Raw genomic sequence first — 18,057 nt, 5'->3', positions numbered from 1 at the left:
AACCTCAAGTCTTTCTCACTGTAGTGAAACCCCTTTGGGGACGGCAAGCATCCACTGTCCTGCCCCTCACCTCTGCTCTCTCCTCACGCTCCTCAGTTCCACTTGCTCCTAGATCCACTCCGGTCTTGATTCCTCCCTTAGCTCTTGTCTGACCTGAGAGCCGAACGTCATATGGCGTTGGCCAACCAGGTCTTGCCACGGCCACATCTAATGGCTTTTTCCTCCGTCCTGACCTCTGCTGTGTGGTATGACTGACTGTTCCTGATCCGGTTGGCCCTTCTGTGTGGCCTCTTACACTCTCCTGTTTCAGCCTCACCCCTTTCTGGCCTCGCCTCTCCACCTTGGATCCCTTCACAGCCTCTGGCCGTCCCTTAAATGGAAATGTCCGTTGGGGTCCTTAGTGAGGCCTCCGGGTCAGCTGCGCCTGAATGTCTCCCCCAGAATCCACCCTTTACTTGTTTAGGCTCCTGCCTCCCCCCTCCACCAAACCCACTGCCCCTCAAGGTATTTGTGTCCCCCGAAGAGCACCTCTCAGTTGGCAAACCCAGAAACCTGGGTGGCATGATGGCCTTGTTTCCCGCACTGAGTCCATATCACTAAGTCTCGAACCATCATCTTCCGATGGTTTGGAAGCAGGAAGATGGCCTGCTTCCGAACCATCTCTGGAATCCTCTGGTTTTCTCCAGCCCCGATGCCTCTTCCTTTGCTGAGGGCATTTCCTCTTTGGCCTACATTCCTGCTGCCTTCTTCCTTCCCCGCAGAAAGCCAGAGCGACCTTCCTAAAACACAAATTGGTTCTTTACCCCTTTTGCTGCCTCATCCTGTTCCCTCTAGAGAAAGCCTGCTTTTCAACATGACTGGCAAGACCCAGGCCTGCCTGCCCCCTGTGTCTTTTACCATTTCTTTTCTCCCTCAGAACAGACCAGACTTCCCTGACTTGTCCTTTCCACCTACTGCTCCTTCTGCCGGAATCTTCTTTCCTTCATCCTCACCCTTGCCTTCGCTTTCTCATAACTTTGGGTCTCATCTTTCTCATTACTTTCCCCTGAGATGCCCTCCCTGGCTCTCGGTCAGGTCCCCCTTCTGGAGGCTTCCATAGGAGCCTGTGTTTTCCCTGGTTATGTCAGAGCCCGCCCTGCCTGGCACGACTCTTGGAATGAGGTATGTGCTTTCCAAGTACCTCAATCAAGAAGGGAGAAACAAGGATTCATGGTGTGTGAAAGGGGCTCCGTAATTTTAAAGCACCCCTTAACTTCAGTTCTTAGCAAAACAGTCTGAAATAAAAAGGTAGCAAGAAAACCTTGGATCACAGCATAACTCAGTTACATTGTTGAGGGTAGAAGAGATGGTCTTTCTTCTTCACAATCACCAGACCCGTTTGTTGGTAGACTTGTGACCCGTCATCTTCCCCGAATTTTCCTCTGATAATGCTACATGGTCTGTTTGATGACCTCTGCACCCCTGTGCTCAGGGAATTGGGAGAAGTGCTGCCTTAAAAGAAACAAGAAGCAAGGTTCATCATATGCACAGCTTTCCCTCTTTGGGTCAAATCCGGTGTTTAAAAATCTGCCATTTCTGGGAGGTCTTGTATTCTTAAACATGAAATCCCTTGAACTTCAAATAGAGACTCTCACATGACACACTCTGGGCTATTCTTAGCCTGGGCTTTCACTATTTTTTAAAAGCAATGCAGTATCTATACATCCATTGAGCAGAAAGTCTTCCTCTTTGGGAATTAATAATTCCAGTGAATCAAGGCAATGGTGGAGAGGATAAAGTAGACATGTCAGGCGGGGATTTGATGAATCAGGCACCCCAGCCCGAAGCTGGAAAGATTACCAGCTGCATACTTCACATTTTCTTCTTCGGGTTGACCATTAAGCATGGCATCTTATACAAGTAAGTTTCTTTTTCTTTTAACAGTGTGTGAATCAACTTGTGACAATTTTGTAGGGTTTTTTTCCTTTAATCCCATGAAACGAAAGAGAACTCGGCATGATTTTTGATCTGCAGAAGTAAGGAGAAAGGGGCCAAGTCCTGTAGCTTTCTGCTGCTACATTTGAGAAAATAACAATTTAGGTCTTGGGTGTGTGTGTGTGTGTGTGACCTTCAAAGGTGAAGTTGACATGTAGGAGGTCGCGTTACTTGCCAGGCAATGCCTCCTGGGCTCAGGTCACCGGTGGCCCTTGTGATGGGCCCAGAGGTTCCATTCTTTCAGGTCTCCAATATTTCAGGTTCTGATTCAACCAAAGAAACTGTAAAGGGAAGAACCAGGAGAACACACACAGAGATTCTCCCTCCCATGAGAAGCAGCACTACAGATATGAAGACAGCGATCAATAATGAAATAGGATGAGAACATGCAGGGACCATAGGGCACTTGGAGGCCCTCATCCTGGGGGAGGCCCAGGAGGAAGCTTCTTGTTTCTACACTCAGGCATTTTTGTTGCATGTGACCCACGCCTCTGCTTTGTGTGGGCTTTCCCTGCACACGGAGGAGCCCTAATGGAAGGCCCAGGGTTGGGAAATGTTGGGTAGGAACAGAATAAGTCAGATCGTGTAGGGAGACTCCCAGGACCACAGGGCTGACTGTGTGTGCTCCCAGGGTCTGTGACCTGGGACTGTGTGCTCTCAGGGTTGGGAGACAGTGGGCACAGGGGCCGGGTCGATGAGGCTGGCCTTCACTTGGAACCTTGAAGGTCTGTTCCCCCAATGTGTGCTGTGATCCAATTAGCCTAATAATAATGAATCATTGCTAAGAATCAGAGTTTATAGATAAATGACATGTAAACTGATGTTGATACATATATAATAAAAAGAGACAAGATCTAAAATGACTTGAAGACAGGTTTATCTCTGGGGATAAGCTTTGGGTAATTTTAATTTTCTTCTTTTTGCTTGTCTGGATCTTATACCTTTTCTGCTAAAATCATGTGTTACTTATACACTAAAAGAAAAATAAACCTGTAACACACGTTTGTTTGTTTTTTTAAATATTTTATTTATTTATTTGACAGACAGAGATCACAAGTAGGCAGAGGGGCAGGCAGAGAGAGAGGAGGAAGCATGGTTTTTGTTTGTTTTTTAAGAAGAGTATTGGAGGCACCTGGGTGGCTCGATCCGTTAAGCATCTGACTCTTGGTTTCAGCTCAGGCGGTGATCTCAGGTCGTGAGATCAGCTCCATGCTCAGTACGCACAGTCTGCTTAAGATTTTGTCTCTTGGGGCACCTGGGTGGCTCAGTGGATTAAGCCGCTGTCTTCGGCTCAGGTCATGATCTCGGGGTCCTGGGATCGAGCCCCGCATCGGGCTCTCTGCTCTGTGGGGAGCCTGCTTCCTCCTCTCTCTCTCTGCCTGCCTCTCTGCCTGCTTGAAATCTCTATCTGTCAAATATATAAATAAAATCTTTAAAAAAAAAAAAAAGATTTTGTCTCTTCCCCCACACTCACATGTGCTCTCTCTCTTAAATAAACAAATCTTTAAAAAAGAGAGAAAGGGAGAAGAAAACAGGGTATTGGAGGAAGACTGAGAAGGGAAACACTACAGAAGTTTCTTGAAATAGTCCAGGTGAGGAGTGATAGGGGCTCAGAGGAGGACAGCAGAGGAGAGTATTTTCAAGTGGAATCCCGAATGTCCAGAGACAAGGGGTGGGGGCAGACAGTAAAGACTCGGTAGCCTCCTGTCAGTAAGTGGAGCAGAGACAAGTGGAGGAGGGAGGCACGAAGGAACAGGGGACATGGGAAACGTAGCACCCTCTCCAGTGCACAGCTAGGGCTCTCCGGTGGCATCTGAGGGCATTTCCCCACCGATAGGCAGCATGGTGAGCAAGGGAATAGGTGAACCTGGGATCCAGACCACCTGGCTTTTGGTCTTCACGCCATCCCTTACTAATTCATGACCTTGAAACAAGTTACGAGACCTCTCTTGTGCCTTCGTTTCCCTATTTGTAACTGGGGCTAATAATAATATCGGTCTCATAAGGTTGTTACAGGGATTAAATAAGTTAATACGTGTAAGGTGGTAAGCGTAGTGTGTGGCATCTGTCAGTACTACATAATAATTGATAATAGACACAGAGGCTGGGGTTTGAGTTGCAAAGGGCCTAGAACATGTGTTTCGTCGGCCTCTCCCCAAGCGCCTCACGCGGTGCTCGGCAGTTGGGTTGTAAGCACTCTGCCTAGAGCTGTCAAGTAAATACACATGACAGCTAGGTTTTTAAATAATTTTTTTTCCATTTTATTTATTCTTTCAGCGTAACAGTATTCATTCTTTTTGCACAACACCCAGTGCTCCATGCAAAACGTGCCCTCCCCATTACCCACCACCTGTTCCCCCAACCTCCCACCCCTGACCCTTCAAAACCCTCAGGTTGTTTTTCAGAGTCCATAGTCTCTTATGGTTCGCCTCGCCTCCCCAATGTCCATAGCCCGCTCCCCCTCTCCCAATCCCACCTCCCGGTTTTTAAATAATTTTTTGACTGTGCCATGAGTTACATAGACTTCAGATGGCTTTGTTTCCTGTGCCTGGGGGAAAGGGCGAGGGTGGGGGGGGAACCAACTCGTTTCAGGTTCCAAATAACCAAGTTTACAAAGAAACGTCAGTAACACCCCAGTTTCATCAGACTGCCTGTTTTTTCACAAATTCCAGGAGCTGCAGTGCCTTGTACCTGCATAGGATGGATGATGTGGGAAAGCATCAATTAAACAAATAGGGCTTTAAAACATGGTTGATAAGTGTCTGGCAGTGTGTTCCTATGGGGAGAAGCTCAGAAAATGTACAAAGCAACTTCATTTTGGATCTCGAGCCAAGATCAGTGAAATCTGAGGCACGGGACTCCCTTTTGGAAGGCATTCTTCCAAAAGGCCCTTTGGGCTGTGAAGGCCCCAGCCAGAGTGTGAGTGCAGCCCTCTGTAAGGGGAAACGGGAAGATGCAGGCGTAGTATTTTTAGAAGGCATTGTTCTCTGAATTCTAGAAACAGCCAACCTTGATGAAAATGTGTTTTCAGACACACTCTTCCACTCTTTGTGCTCCTTTAAGATCGGTATCTAGAAATAGAAAACAAAGTATGTTTGCTTTGTCTGGTAATTAAATTTCTTGTTGTCGCACCCCGAGGTGGGCAGGGGCCATCTATTTTGGGTTACTAGGGTTGATAAAACATCATCTCGAAGGCACAGCAGGCTATGGACATCATGGGAGGGAAGTGATGTGAATGTGAGAGTTTTCTGGCTGAGGTCACGGTACATGAATAAGAAAAGCAGCTCGCATTCTTTATGGTGTAACTTAACATGCGTATTCTCCTTTCATCCTTTCAACAACCCTGAGAAGTTGCTACTGTCACTGTCCCCATTTTACAAACGAAAAAATTGAGACCAAAAGAGGTAAGGACACTTGATCAAGGTTGTCACTCCATACTGTTAGGATGAACCTAGACATTAACACCAAGCCACATTGTATGGATGGATGGATGGATGGATGGATGGAAAAAACCTCCTGAAGTATGTGCTATTTTTACTTTAAACAAACCAGAATTCTAGCTTCTCATGCAAACTTGTAAAGATGAATTATGTAAGTTCCTGGTGGGGAAAAAAAAATAACCTTCTGGTTCTGTAGGTAGAGCATACTTTGGTGCTATTTTGTAAGCCCCCATGAACATGCAGAAGGAAATCGCGTCAGGAAAGGCTGGCTCTCACATCTGCAGGAGGTGAATGAGGCTTGATTCATTGCAATTAAGATAAAAATACAGTTCTTTTAGTGTTTTTTCTTAATAAAGATCTGGATACCTACTGATAATAATTAGCATATACTTCAGCCTTTTAAAAAAGTCACATGCACATCAAATGTATTAAGATGTCTTAGTGGGAGAGGTGAATGGAGACTGTGTATGTAGGAGTATGTTCTCTGCCCTCCCGCAAATAACTTTTATTACCTGATAACAATAATACACTACCTTTTGTTGAGTTCCTACATTTTTTCAGAAATCATACCAGGTCCTTTACATATATTTCATTATCACTTAAGTCTCAAAAAAAAAAAAAAAAGCCCTCTAAAAGAAGGGGGTGTATCACAGCCATTGTACCCTTGGGAAAACTCAGGCTCTAAAGAGTTAAGTGAATTGCCCAAAGTCACAGAGTTAGCAAATGACATGGCTCTGAATTAACTCCCCAGCTATTTTATTTCTGTTTACTGCAGAAATTCACAAGCCCCCGATCCTAGTTACCAAGCTCCCTCAGTCATCCACAGTTTACTGTTTGTCTTTTACCCCCATCCATACACCCTTTATTTACTTAGTTTCACATCTTAAGGCAAATCCCAAACATCAAATCATTTAATCCCTAAATAAAACCCAAAGGTCGTTTCAGTGTCACAACATTAGCAGGTTTTGCTTTAAGACTAACTTCCTGCTCGGCTCTTGGCTTGCGGAATGAACCTTTCTCCAGTTCATGGTACCTAGTGTGGTCGTGATGTCACTGTCTCTCTGTGATCACTTCCTGTGCCTCATAAACTCCAAGGGGGCAGCAGCTGAGCCATTCTTCCCGACTCCCGCCCCACCCCCACGCTCTGCACTCAGTTGGTGGGGTCAGTGCTATGAAAGACTTCTCAACCTTTTTAAAAATGGGGAGTTCACAATTTTCGAGCAATCCTAGGGAAACAGAGAATCTTTGAAGGAAGAGGTGACAAAAGGCTCCTCCTAAAGCCCAAGTTCATTGCTTCCACCTTGAAAGTGTCTTACATGGAACCACAGTGGGCCAATAACTACTTGAAGGTTCAAAATGAGGCCGAATTCTGGTTTGAGTTTGCAAGTTTGATTCTTAGAACATGCCTTAATTTAAGTAGGGTTGAATTGCAGAAGAAGCTGCTTTCCTGGAGTAAATTCTGGGGAGTTGGGAAGACCAGTTCCCCCCCAAATTGAAATTCTTCTGGTGAATCTTTGTGTCTCTGGTTTATGACTTGGTGGGCACAGTGGAAGCTTGGGATGTGAAATCAGAAGACCTGTGTTCTGCTCCCTGATTCTGCCTTTAATTCACTGTGTGACCTTAGACAAGTCACTTAAGCTCTCTGAGCCTCTGTTTCTTAACCCATCCATGGGGTAAATACAAATGAATGCCCATGATGGGCTAGGCACTGAGTATCAAATAAGACGGTGTGTTTGAAAATGAGTCGTAAATAAACGATTTGTAAATAATTATTAGGGTCTGCCTTGTTATGGTGCAAGTGCCTTTGGAAGGGAGTGCTTTGAAGAGTAATCTGTCCTTATGAATGATTCTTAGCTTCTTAGAGCTTTGACAGGGAGGGGAAGGGGACAGGATGCAAGGCCCTGGGCTCACTAAAGATATATTCGATCAAAGACTGGATGGGGGAGGACTGACTTGTGGGGAAAAGGTCGTGAAGTTAGGGCACAAGCAAGCTCTGCTAGAAAAACAGCGCCATGTAGTTTCCGGTGTACAGAAGAGCATTCAAAGCCACAAAAACAGAAAATCAAACAGCATACACAGACGTCGAGCCCATTCACAGCAATTTCTTTACATGTCCCTTCTGAATAAACAACAGCTGGGCCTAGACCTTCTCTAGTCATTTCTTACCCTCTCTTGTTGACTCTGGTTAACTAGTTGTTTTTTGTTTGGTTGGTTTATTTATGACTTTATTTATTTATTTGACAGAGAGAGACACAACCAGAGAGGGAACACAAGTGAGGGGAGTGGGAGAGGAAGAAGCAGGCTTTCCGCGGAGCAGGGATCCCAATGCGGGGCTTGATCCCAGGACCCTAGGATCATGACCTGAGCCAAAGGCAGACGCTTAACGACTGAGCCACCCAGGTGCCCTGACTCTGTTTATCTGTTGCTGAACTGGCTACCCGCTTTCAGTCTCAATACCCCTCCCTCCCTAAGGCGTGAGACCATTACCTGGTCTCTTCATTCAACTCTGATTTCCTGCAGCTTCATTTTCCGCTCACTGTGTTTCTGTGCAGTTGTTGTTGGTGTCCTCGTGCTCCCTTGAGGTATGAAGTAGAGTAAAACATATCAAGTGAAAGGTGTAAATAGAAGTCCCTTGGATTGGATTGAAGAATTAAGGACCCAGGCGGGAATTTTAGACTGCTAAACAGATGGTGTGTTACATTGTTAGCTGCCAAACGTTACCATACAGTGGGCAGATTACTGGCCTGGGGAAGCCTGGGGTCCTTGTCACCAGTTCAGTGTGCCAGAACCAAGTCCACGAAGGTGACACAGCGATCCTCAGAACAGTAGAACATGATGCTGCATTTTTTTTTTAAGATTTTATTTATTTATTTGACAGACAGAGATCACAAGTAGGCAGAGAGGCAGGCAGAGAGAGGGAGGGGGAAGCAGGCTCCCCACTGAGCAGAGAGCCCGATGTAGGGCTCGATCCCAGGACCCTGGGATCATGACCTGAGCTGAAGGCAGAGGCTTTAACCCACTGAGCCACCCAGGCGCCCCATGATGCTGCATTTTTATCTCAGCATCATAGTGGCAGCCCAGGGACAGCAGCTGCATGGCAAGCTCCATGCTGGGCAGCGGAGGAGTGAATGAAACCCAGTCTTCGCCGTGGAGAAATGACAAATCCAGTGTGGTGTGATATGCTATCTACCACATACCTCTATTCATTTCTTTCTTTTTTTTTTTTTAAAGATTTTATTTATTTATTTGACAGATCACATGTAGGCAGAGAGGCAGGCAGAGAGAGAGAAGGGAGGAAACAGGCTCCCCGCTGAGCAGAGAGCCTGATGCGGGGCTCGATCCCAGGACCCTGAGATCATGACCTGAGCCGAAGGCAGAGGCTTTAACGTTACACTGAGCCACCCAGGCACCCCCTCTATTCATTTCTTTACTTACTCAACACACCTGGCCTTGCAGCCTTGCTAAGGAGTTTGGTTTCAATTCTCCAGGCAGGGATGGTTTGGGAAGACGGATATAATCTGATCAGAATGATGTTTTCAGAAGGTCAATGGTGGAGAGAGTAGCTCTGTGAAGTTGGGGCCTGGCAGCTGGTAAATCAACAAGGAAGGCAGGAAAATATCCCAGGGAAATCATCTGCTCCTGGAGTTCTATTATACATTAAAATGTATGTTATTCTCTCTTTCGTGGTGAACAAAAAAGGAAAAATTGATGAATAAAAAACCCCTACAAAATATAGCTCCAGTTTTGTAATAAGGCTAATACCAATTCAGGTATCATCAAATAGACCCAATACTGCTCTATGTATTATTCTATCGTTACTGGTGAGACCAGGCTTTATGTGATTTCTCCTCTTGGTTCAGGTGGAAGCAAATGTGATGTATTAAATATATATAACAATAGTACCACAAATTGAGCCCCTTATAGCAACATACATTTGCCATCTCATGGTGGCTCAAGAGTGTAGCAATGGCTTAGCTGGGTCCTCTAATTCTGGGTCTCATGAGGCGGGAATCAAGGTGTCGGCCAGGGCTGTGGTCTCATCTGAGGTGTGACTGGGGAAGATTTGCTTCTAAACTCACATGATTGGGATGTCTGGATGGCTCAGTTGGTTGAGCATCTGCCTTCAGCTCAGGTCATGAGCCCAGGGTCCTGGGTTCGAGTCCCACATGGGGCTTCTTGCTCAACAGGAAACATGCTTCTCCCTCTGCCTGCCACTCCCCCTGCTTGTGCTCATACACACTCACTCTCTCTCTCTCTCTGTCTGACAAATAAATAAAATCTTTAAAAAAAAAAAAAAAACAACCCTCACATGGTTGGTGAAAGCATTCAGTTCCTTGTGGTTATAGACCTGAAGGCTTCATAAGGGCATGAACACAAGAAGGCAGGAGTCACAGAGGCCACTGTAAGAGGCTGTCTGCCATATGTGATATTCAGTGACTTGGTAGAGGTGAGGGAGCAGATAAGACAAAGAGACTAGAGCCTGTAGAGCTCCCAGAAAACATTGCTGTTGCCAGAAAACCACCCTCTGTTTTCCTCTTACTCCATGTAATATTGGGAAATTGATCCAGGGCCTTGAATCCTTCAGGCTGATCATTTTAGCCCTGCTACAAGATTGAGGCAAAACCTGTTTCATTATCTGTAGGCTGGAATCCTGGTGGCAGCATCCATTTGTATTGGTTTTATTTTCTTATTTTTTTTGTTCTGTTTTATTTCATTACATATTATCCTCTTTGCCTGGAAGACTGTACTCCTTTCAGTTGTTTTTAATTTTAATTTGTTTAGCTCAATTAATTTGAATAATAGTCATTTGAAGGCAATTCACAAGGGCAAGCTAGCTTCCCAACAATATACTTAGAAGGTTTCAGGTAGCAATTTCAAGCATTCTGTTTATTAACTTAATGATAAATCATATAAGAAGGAGCTTAATGGCTCTTAGAAAATCCTGGCTCCATAATGGATCTACCTTGAGCATATCTCTATCTCACTTTCCCTGCCCATACAGCCACAGGGTGCAGAATCCATACTAACAAGATGTTCCAAGGGGAACTAATAACTTTTTTTATTATGTTTAGTTAGTCACTGTATAGTACATCACTAATTTTTGATGTAGTGTTCCATGATTCATTAGGCTAGCTAATAACTTTTTTACATAAACTGGAAATCTTATGCAGTAGAAATTGATTTGCATTCTGCACTGTTGAGCAGAACTGTGCCATGGAGCTTGAAATAATGGTCATGCACTAAGTGTTTACCATGTGTCGGTTTCTCTGCTCGCTGTTTTCATTTCCTTTTCTTACACAGTCTTGACAGTGGCCTTGAAAGGTAAATATTAATATCTTCATGTTGTAGATGATGAGTCTGCAATTCAGAAACGTTGTTTAACAGGTCTAAGGCCACATAGTTCTGAATTGGGATTCTGCCTGACTCCATAGCCTGTCAACATGTCATTGCACCAGGATTTACGAAACTAAGGTTGATTCCAAACTCAGATCATGACCCATTTCTTATTTTTACTGAAATCAATGAAATCAGTCTTCTAGAAGCCAGGAAGGACAGAACTTAAAGCGGAGTTGCTCCTTGTGTGTCATTGCTCTCTAAGAAAAAGTGCTGTTGAAAAGCCAAAGGCTGATCGCATGAAATTTTCACCTTAAAAAAAAAAAAAAAAAAATATATATATATATATATATATATATATCTGCATACTATGGAATATAATACAGCAACTTAAAAAAAAAGGAAAAAGAAAGAGAAAGAGTGAGGTAAGCCTAAGATGAAAAGATAGTCAAGATACAGTGTTAGATTTTAAGAAGCAAATTGCAAAAATAATAAAGAATAAGAATAAAAAGCAAGTTGCAGAAATTTGAGTATGATGCCATTTGTGCGCTAAACTAAGTCACATAAAAAACAGGTATTTAGGAAAAAAAATGTTTCGGGGGTGGGGGGAGACGGATTTGTAAATCCCAGAGTCAGGTTCTGCCTACCCAAGGCTTCTGTAATGCAGAGACCCTAGGTGAAGCCACCATCACCAAGTCTGACCAGGAGGCAAATCCTTCCACTGAGGGCTTGGGGCATAAGAAGGCAGGAAAATACATTAAACTCAAGAGTCATTGGACAGGAGAACAAAGTGAAAATGACAACACGTCTCAAGAAACTCAAAAAATTACTGTCGAAGACAGTGAATTCTCCCAGGTTTCTCTCTCTCTCTCTCTCTTTTTAAGATTTTATTTACTTATTTGACAGAGCGATAGGGCCAGAGAGCACAAGGGAAGGGAGTGGCAGAAGCAGGCTCCTTACTGAGAAGGGAATCTGATGCGGGGCTCCATCCCAGGCCCCTGGGGTCATGACCTGAGCTGAAGGCAGATGCTTAACCACCTAAGCCACCCAGGCGCCCACCAGGTTTCTCTTTGAAGGTCAGAGAATTGCTGATCATCACACTCCGAAAGAACTGGGAGTGGAGGAAGAAGACGTGGTTGAAGTTTATCAGGAACAAACAGGGGGTCATTCATTCACCCATTTAGATATTCTTTTTATTTTTTTTTCTTTACCCTCAATCCTTTTTTATTTTTAAAAACAGTTCTTGGGGCACCTTGGTGGTACAGCCAATTAAGCGTCCAGCTCCTGGTTTCTGTCCAGGTCTGATTTCAGCGTTGTGAGACTGAGCCCCATGTCAGGTGTAGAGGATGCTTGGGATTCTCTCTCTCTCCCTCTCCCCCTACCCCGCCCCCACTCTCTCTCAAATAAATAAATAAATCTTAAAAATAAATAAATAAATAAAACTAGTTCTTTTGTGATGTGGTGTTCAAAATGGAATTGGAAACTGGCACTCCATCTCTTTAAAACAAATGGTAATTTGAATTCTAGTGCCCATTATCCATTATCATTTGTTTTCACTGTGCTGATTTTTAGTTATGAAACCTCAGCCCCCTTGGGGCGCCTGGGTGACTCAGTGGGTTGAGCATCTGACTCGATTTCGGCACAGGTCATGATCTCAGCATTGTGAGATCAAGCCCCACATCGGGTGTAGAGCCTGCTTGGAATTCTCTCTCTCCCTTTCCCTCTGTTGCCTCTGTCGCTGCCCCCTCCCTGCTCTCTCTCACCTGTTCCAGGATTTTGCATTTTCAGACTTGTGAATAATAAATAAGATCTACCAATGGGAATGACCGCTTCACTCCTGGACTATGACTTTCAGTGGCCGTTAGAAGTTTTTTTCAGAGAACTGAACTGTGAAAAAAATGGCCTTTTCTTAACTTGAAGCTGCTGTTAAAATTTGAAGGTCTGGACCAAAAGAAGAGAACTATCAGGCTGGAGTCGAGATGGCAAAGAGCATGAGAGTAATGACTAACTCACTCCAAAGATGGTTTTACTGAAGAGAAAGTGTTTTAAGGTAAAAGAAGGGTCTTGTCAGAAGAGCCCAGAAAAGTTGTAGTTTTCATGAACAATTAACAAAGTCATTCACGCACAAGTGCATTCAGCAGAATACTGCTCTTTTTTATTTTATTTGTACTTTTGGGCTTGGGATACAGGTTTTAAGTGGACATTGTACCAGTTTTGTTAAGATAAACAAAATATAGGTCAAAGCCATAAAAAAGCAATTATTTATTTCTCAAAGATACACAAAGGTATTGAAAGCAACCTGAAAGGATTACACTGTAACTTCATTAAAATGGTTCCTTCTGTGGATGGGGTCTGGTATTGGCTCCAGCAGCCATCTGGGACAGCTTTAGTTCAATCTTTAATCTTTAACGGTTTACATTTTTACAAGGAGAAGCTATTCGTGTGCTACATGTGCAATTAGAAATTACTTAAAATATATATTTTTTAACTATAAATACTGCTTCGGGACACCTGGGTGGCTCAGTGGGTTAAGCAGCTGCCTTCGGCTCAGGTCATGATCCCAGCGTCCTGGAATGGAGTCCCACATTGGGCTCCTTGCTCGGCAGGGAGCCTGCTTCTCCCTCTGCCTCTGCCTGACACTCTGCCTGTGCTCGCTCGCTCTTTCTCCCTCTCTCTCCGACAAAGAAATAAATAAAATCTTAAAAAAAAAAAAAAAATATATATATATATATATATATATATATATATACTGCTGCTTAAAGAGCCACAGCCAAAAGTTATAAAGTCCTTTCAATGACAGAGAAAAAGGATAAACTAAAAATACCATACCATGTAACCAAGAGGACTTCCCCCCACCCCCCACCCCCCACCCCTGAGGTTTCTCAGTCTGGTGGAGTTTTGATGTCTGGCCTTTGTCTGAACAGGGTGCTTGCTAACAGTCAGCTGTGGCCACTGTAGGGTGGCTTCTGTGATGAGCCATGTTGGCGAGAGGGATGAGGGGGCAGGTCTCTTTCCTTCTAGATATGTCTGGTCTCAATCACTTCACCTTATGTTGGGTAACCTCCCAGGACCAGACGAATGTGTGTGTTGGGGGTGGGGGGTGAGGTAAATAAGGGGGTTAGTTGATGGAGAAGAGAGGGGTTTTAAAAAGAAACTCTTCTTTGCAAGTAAAAGCATTGGATTCTAGGCATCTGTGAGGAATCACTTAATGTCTAGGCTGATTAAATCAGCTGGGTGCCAGGCTAATGACACTGGTATGGTTTCCATCCTTTGGGGGGTCAGATCACTTAATTCCTTAGAAGACATGGCATGACTATCTCGTGACTATCTTGACTATCTCTCTAGCTCTTGTAAAGTATGTAACCGATGCTAAATTAACTAGGTCCTAAGCAATAAGATCCAAGTTTGATCTGCTAGTTGAATAATTTTTTCTAATCCACGTTAAAAATAAACACATGTGTAATTATTAAACCAAAAATGAATGTATCCATGTGCATCTTAAAATCTCTCATGCCTGGATGACTCAGTCGATTTGAGTATCTGACTCAATCCCAGCTCAGGTCTTAATCTCGGGGTTGTGAGTTCAAGCCTTACATTGGGCTCCACTAAAATAAATAAAAATCTCGCATTCTAATCATGGTACATGGACCATGTTTTGGGAAACATTGTCAGAAATGGGATGAGCTTTGGGGAGGATCTGGGTTCAAATATTGTCTCCACAACTAACTTAATAATCTGAGGGCTTAACCTTCTTAGTCTTGAATTTCCTCACCTCCAAGTCGGTTTATTAGTGGTTCCTACCTTGCTGGGTAATTGTTAGGATTACCTGAGCTAACATCTATAAAACATAATGTGTAGTGCTTACAAATTATTTAGCAAAAAAAAAAATATGTATCTTTGCAGATAGTAAACAAATGCCAAGATCTTGATTAAATATAATATCTGTAATACATGTTGTCATTTTTTGGTGATGGTTCAGTGATCAATTTCTTGTTTTAGAAATTTGTATGTGTGTAAGGGGGGGCTGTTCCCCTAAACTGTTCCCTTTTGATCCTTTTTAAATTAACATTTTGGCTATACTGCATGGCATTACCTATGGCAAATCAGTCTGATGGCTGAAAAAGGCAAAACACAGAATCAAAGCGATTACATAGCTATTCTGAAATGCACAGAATCATACCCAAGAATTTTTCTAATTAAATGGTCTTTGTGGGGGTGAAGTCTCTAGTATGAAACTATGTAACTAAAGCCTAAGAAACATCTCATCAGATTGTGGGTGCTTGTGTTTAAATTTTGTATCACATACATCTGCTCTGGCTCTAGCACTTGCTAGTTAACTTTGTACTTAGAAAAGTGAAGTTTCCTCAGCTACTTGGCTTTTAAATGACTGCCTTGATGGAGAGAGTGGGAGAGTGGGAGCCTGGCAGAGCTGATGGCAGCTAATTGGGTAAGTTGTGCCTCAGTGGAGGCCAGCGAAGATCGAAGTTCGCACGTAATAGAACAAAGGAGTGTGCTGTGGCTGAAAAGGTGATTTGGTTTGGGAAGACCACCCATTAGGATACTCCCAGGTTCTCCTTGTTGCTGCCTTGGAACCTCTGCCTGATCAACTAGTGGGGTGACTGAGCTTTCTCTACCATTGCTACCGCAGGCAAAGACTCAAGCCAGATCCGTTTTTCTCGGTCTTGCTATTGAGACACCGGGTGACATATCCTGGGATCTTAATTTGCCATTTTGCTTTACCCTGAACTTGATTAGTTCAGATGAGGAACGGGAGGTACTCATGCATTTGAGGTAAAGAAAAGGGTTTTCAGCAAGTTTGCAGCCTGGAGTGCTAATTTAAGCATTCTTCAGATCACATAGATACATTCTAGAGCTGAAGGGTTTCTTTGGCATGGTGCAACTTTGTGTATGTTAATAACAGGAACATTTCCGTTTCCACCTCACTGTTTTTGAAAATCTCTTCTATCTCAGTAAATCTTCCTACCCGTGAAATTTGATAACATCCTAAAAATTCTTAACTTCAAAAAGAAGACATGTTAGTCTTTATCTGATGAAATGAGCGAAAGACTAATTTTTTTTAAATTTTGAATAGATCATATTAATTTTATAATATATCAGCAAGTGAATTTCCAATGTACTCCTGGCTGTAGTTTCAGCCTTTCAAGAGTAGGATTTGTCTTCTCAGATTTAAAATTAGGTGCAGTAAAGAAAGTCCTGAGAATATGAGTCAGGGCAGAGCTAGGCTTCCATCCTGGTGTCTCAGACTTTTATTGACGCTTATGAAGCTCGCGGTACTAAGTCCTTTGGCAAATGCACACTTCTAATCTCATGCAAAAGACAAACGTATGAACAGTGAACAGGGGATGTGTGTTGTAATAAAGATGCTTTAAAGATTTTTATTTATTGATTTGACAGACAGAGATCACAAGTAGGCAGAGAGGCAGGCAGAGAGAAAGAGAGAGAGAGGAGGAAGCAAGCTCCCTGCTGAGCCCGACTAGGGCTCGATCCCAGGACCCTGGGATCATGACCTGAGCCAAAGGCAGAGGCTTTAACCAACTGAGCCACCCAGGCGCCCCTAAAGATGTTTTAAAAGGAGACATTTGGTGGGAGCATACTTGGAGCCTCAACCTTCTAGTCTGTAAAATGTGCAAACTTGATGACATCTCTGCTCCTTTCCAGATTTCAAACTATGAGCCTGTGGGAACACAGCCTGTGTCTTGTCCTAGAACATTTGTTTTGCATGATCACTGAGCAGTAAATAAACTGTCAGACATGGTAAATATTTACAGCCCCCTGAAGCAGAATGTTTTTTCCTGTTGCTGACCATTGTTGGCTGGCTCTAAGCACAGCATGGGTTTTTCATTAGAGTGTAGTGGAGAAAGTCTCCGTCTCTCCTTTGCAGAATGTCTGGGATAGTCTTCAAAAGTAACCTCTTTGCTTCAAAGTGCTAAAAATATCTACCCACCAGCAAGGTGGGCTGCTGGAGCTGCATCTCATTTCCCATTTCCTCTTAGCAACTTGAGGGAAAATGTAGAGGATGACATACTGCCAAGATGAGATAATGCCTGGGATGTGGTTGTTGAGGTCATCCTTACGGGGCTTCCTGTCAGATGAAGCTCTTCCGGTCCTGAGAGCCCTGGGGTCCTATGGTGTTCTACCATTTGCAAATCTGAGGTCCAGGCTCACTTTCTCAGTGCTCTTTTATAGGAAATCGGTCCTTTTCCCAGGGCAGTGAATGGTTAAATGTTATATTTTGCTGTGAGCTATCAGATGCTAAAGGAAGATAGCCACCTAGAGTGAAAGGGTCTTGGCAGTGCTGCATGGATGCATGCAGATCCAATCAGTAAAACCTTAGTTACCAGACCCCTTGAGATTTGGGGAGAGGTGCAGGGGGTAGAAAATACATTTAAATAACCAACCCTTATTCTTTTTGTTGTTGCTCTGAATATCTTCTTAAGATTTTATTTATTTTTTTGACAGGGAGGGAGAGAGAGATCACAAGTAGTCAGAGGGGCAGGCAGAGCGGGAGGGGGAAGCAGGCTCCCGGCTGAGCAGAGAGCCCGATGCCGGGCTTGATCCCGATCCTGAGATCATGACCTGAACTGAAGACAGAGGCTTAACCCACTGAGCCACCCAGGTGCCCCTGTTGCTCTATATTTTAAGTAAACTTTCTTTCTGGAATAATTTTAGATTGACAGAAAAGCAAATCTGGTAGAGTTCCTGTATACCCTTCACTCACCTTCCCCTAATGTTAATATTTTACATAATCACATTTGTCAAAATCAAAAAAGTCATATTGATACAGTATTCCTAAAGACACTATGATTTATTTGAATTTTACTGCACATTCTCCTTTAAAAACCCAAATTAAAAAAAAAAACAAAACACCAAGTCTCTCTCTCTCTCTCTCTCACACACACACACTCACACACACACACCTATACATGCACCAATACATAAATGGATATAAAATCCTACTTTTAAAATGTATATATGCAATGGCACACATTTATCTCATTATATAATAGAAACTATGTTCTCCTGTCTGTTGAGACAGATTTTACAAACTATCATTTGCCACTGTGGAATGAGCATCAGTCACTATATTTTGCTATATTGCATTGACCTCTTAATGTTTTAGGGCTGGTCGGCCCCAGGAATCAGTGCTTTTTTGAGTCCTTAGGTCAGCTTGCCATGGTTTTTCCTAGACCTTCTCACATTACCAGGCTGCCAGCTGTTACTATTCTCTGCCATCAGCCTTTTTTTTTTGTTTGTTTGTGGCAGACTTTCTCACATTTACACTTCAGCT

General features: G+C 43.5%; 1 protein-coding gene and 1 pseudogene across 4 annotated transcripts in view; both read left to right on the top strand.

The window, feature by feature from the left end:
* The window catches only part of ARHGEF3 (Rho guanine nucleotide exchange factor 3), a 320,726-nt gene that overhangs the window by 194,793 nt on the left and 107,876 nt on the right, over positions 1-18,057 (top strand). The gene's annotated exons all lie outside the window — the stretch shown is intronic.
* LOC123932744 lies at positions 1,884-12,756 on the top strand (annotated as a pseudogene).

The sequence above is a fragment of the Meles meles genome, chromosome 20 (assembly GCF_922984935.1).
Source record: "Meles meles chromosome 20, mMelMel3.1 paternal haplotype, whole genome shotgun sequence".
Classification (NCBI taxonomy): Eukaryota; Metazoa; Chordata; class Mammalia; order Carnivora; family Mustelidae; genus Meles; species Meles meles.
Note: the sequence above shows the minus strand (reverse complement) of the source record. Positions and strands in the feature narration are given on the sequence as shown.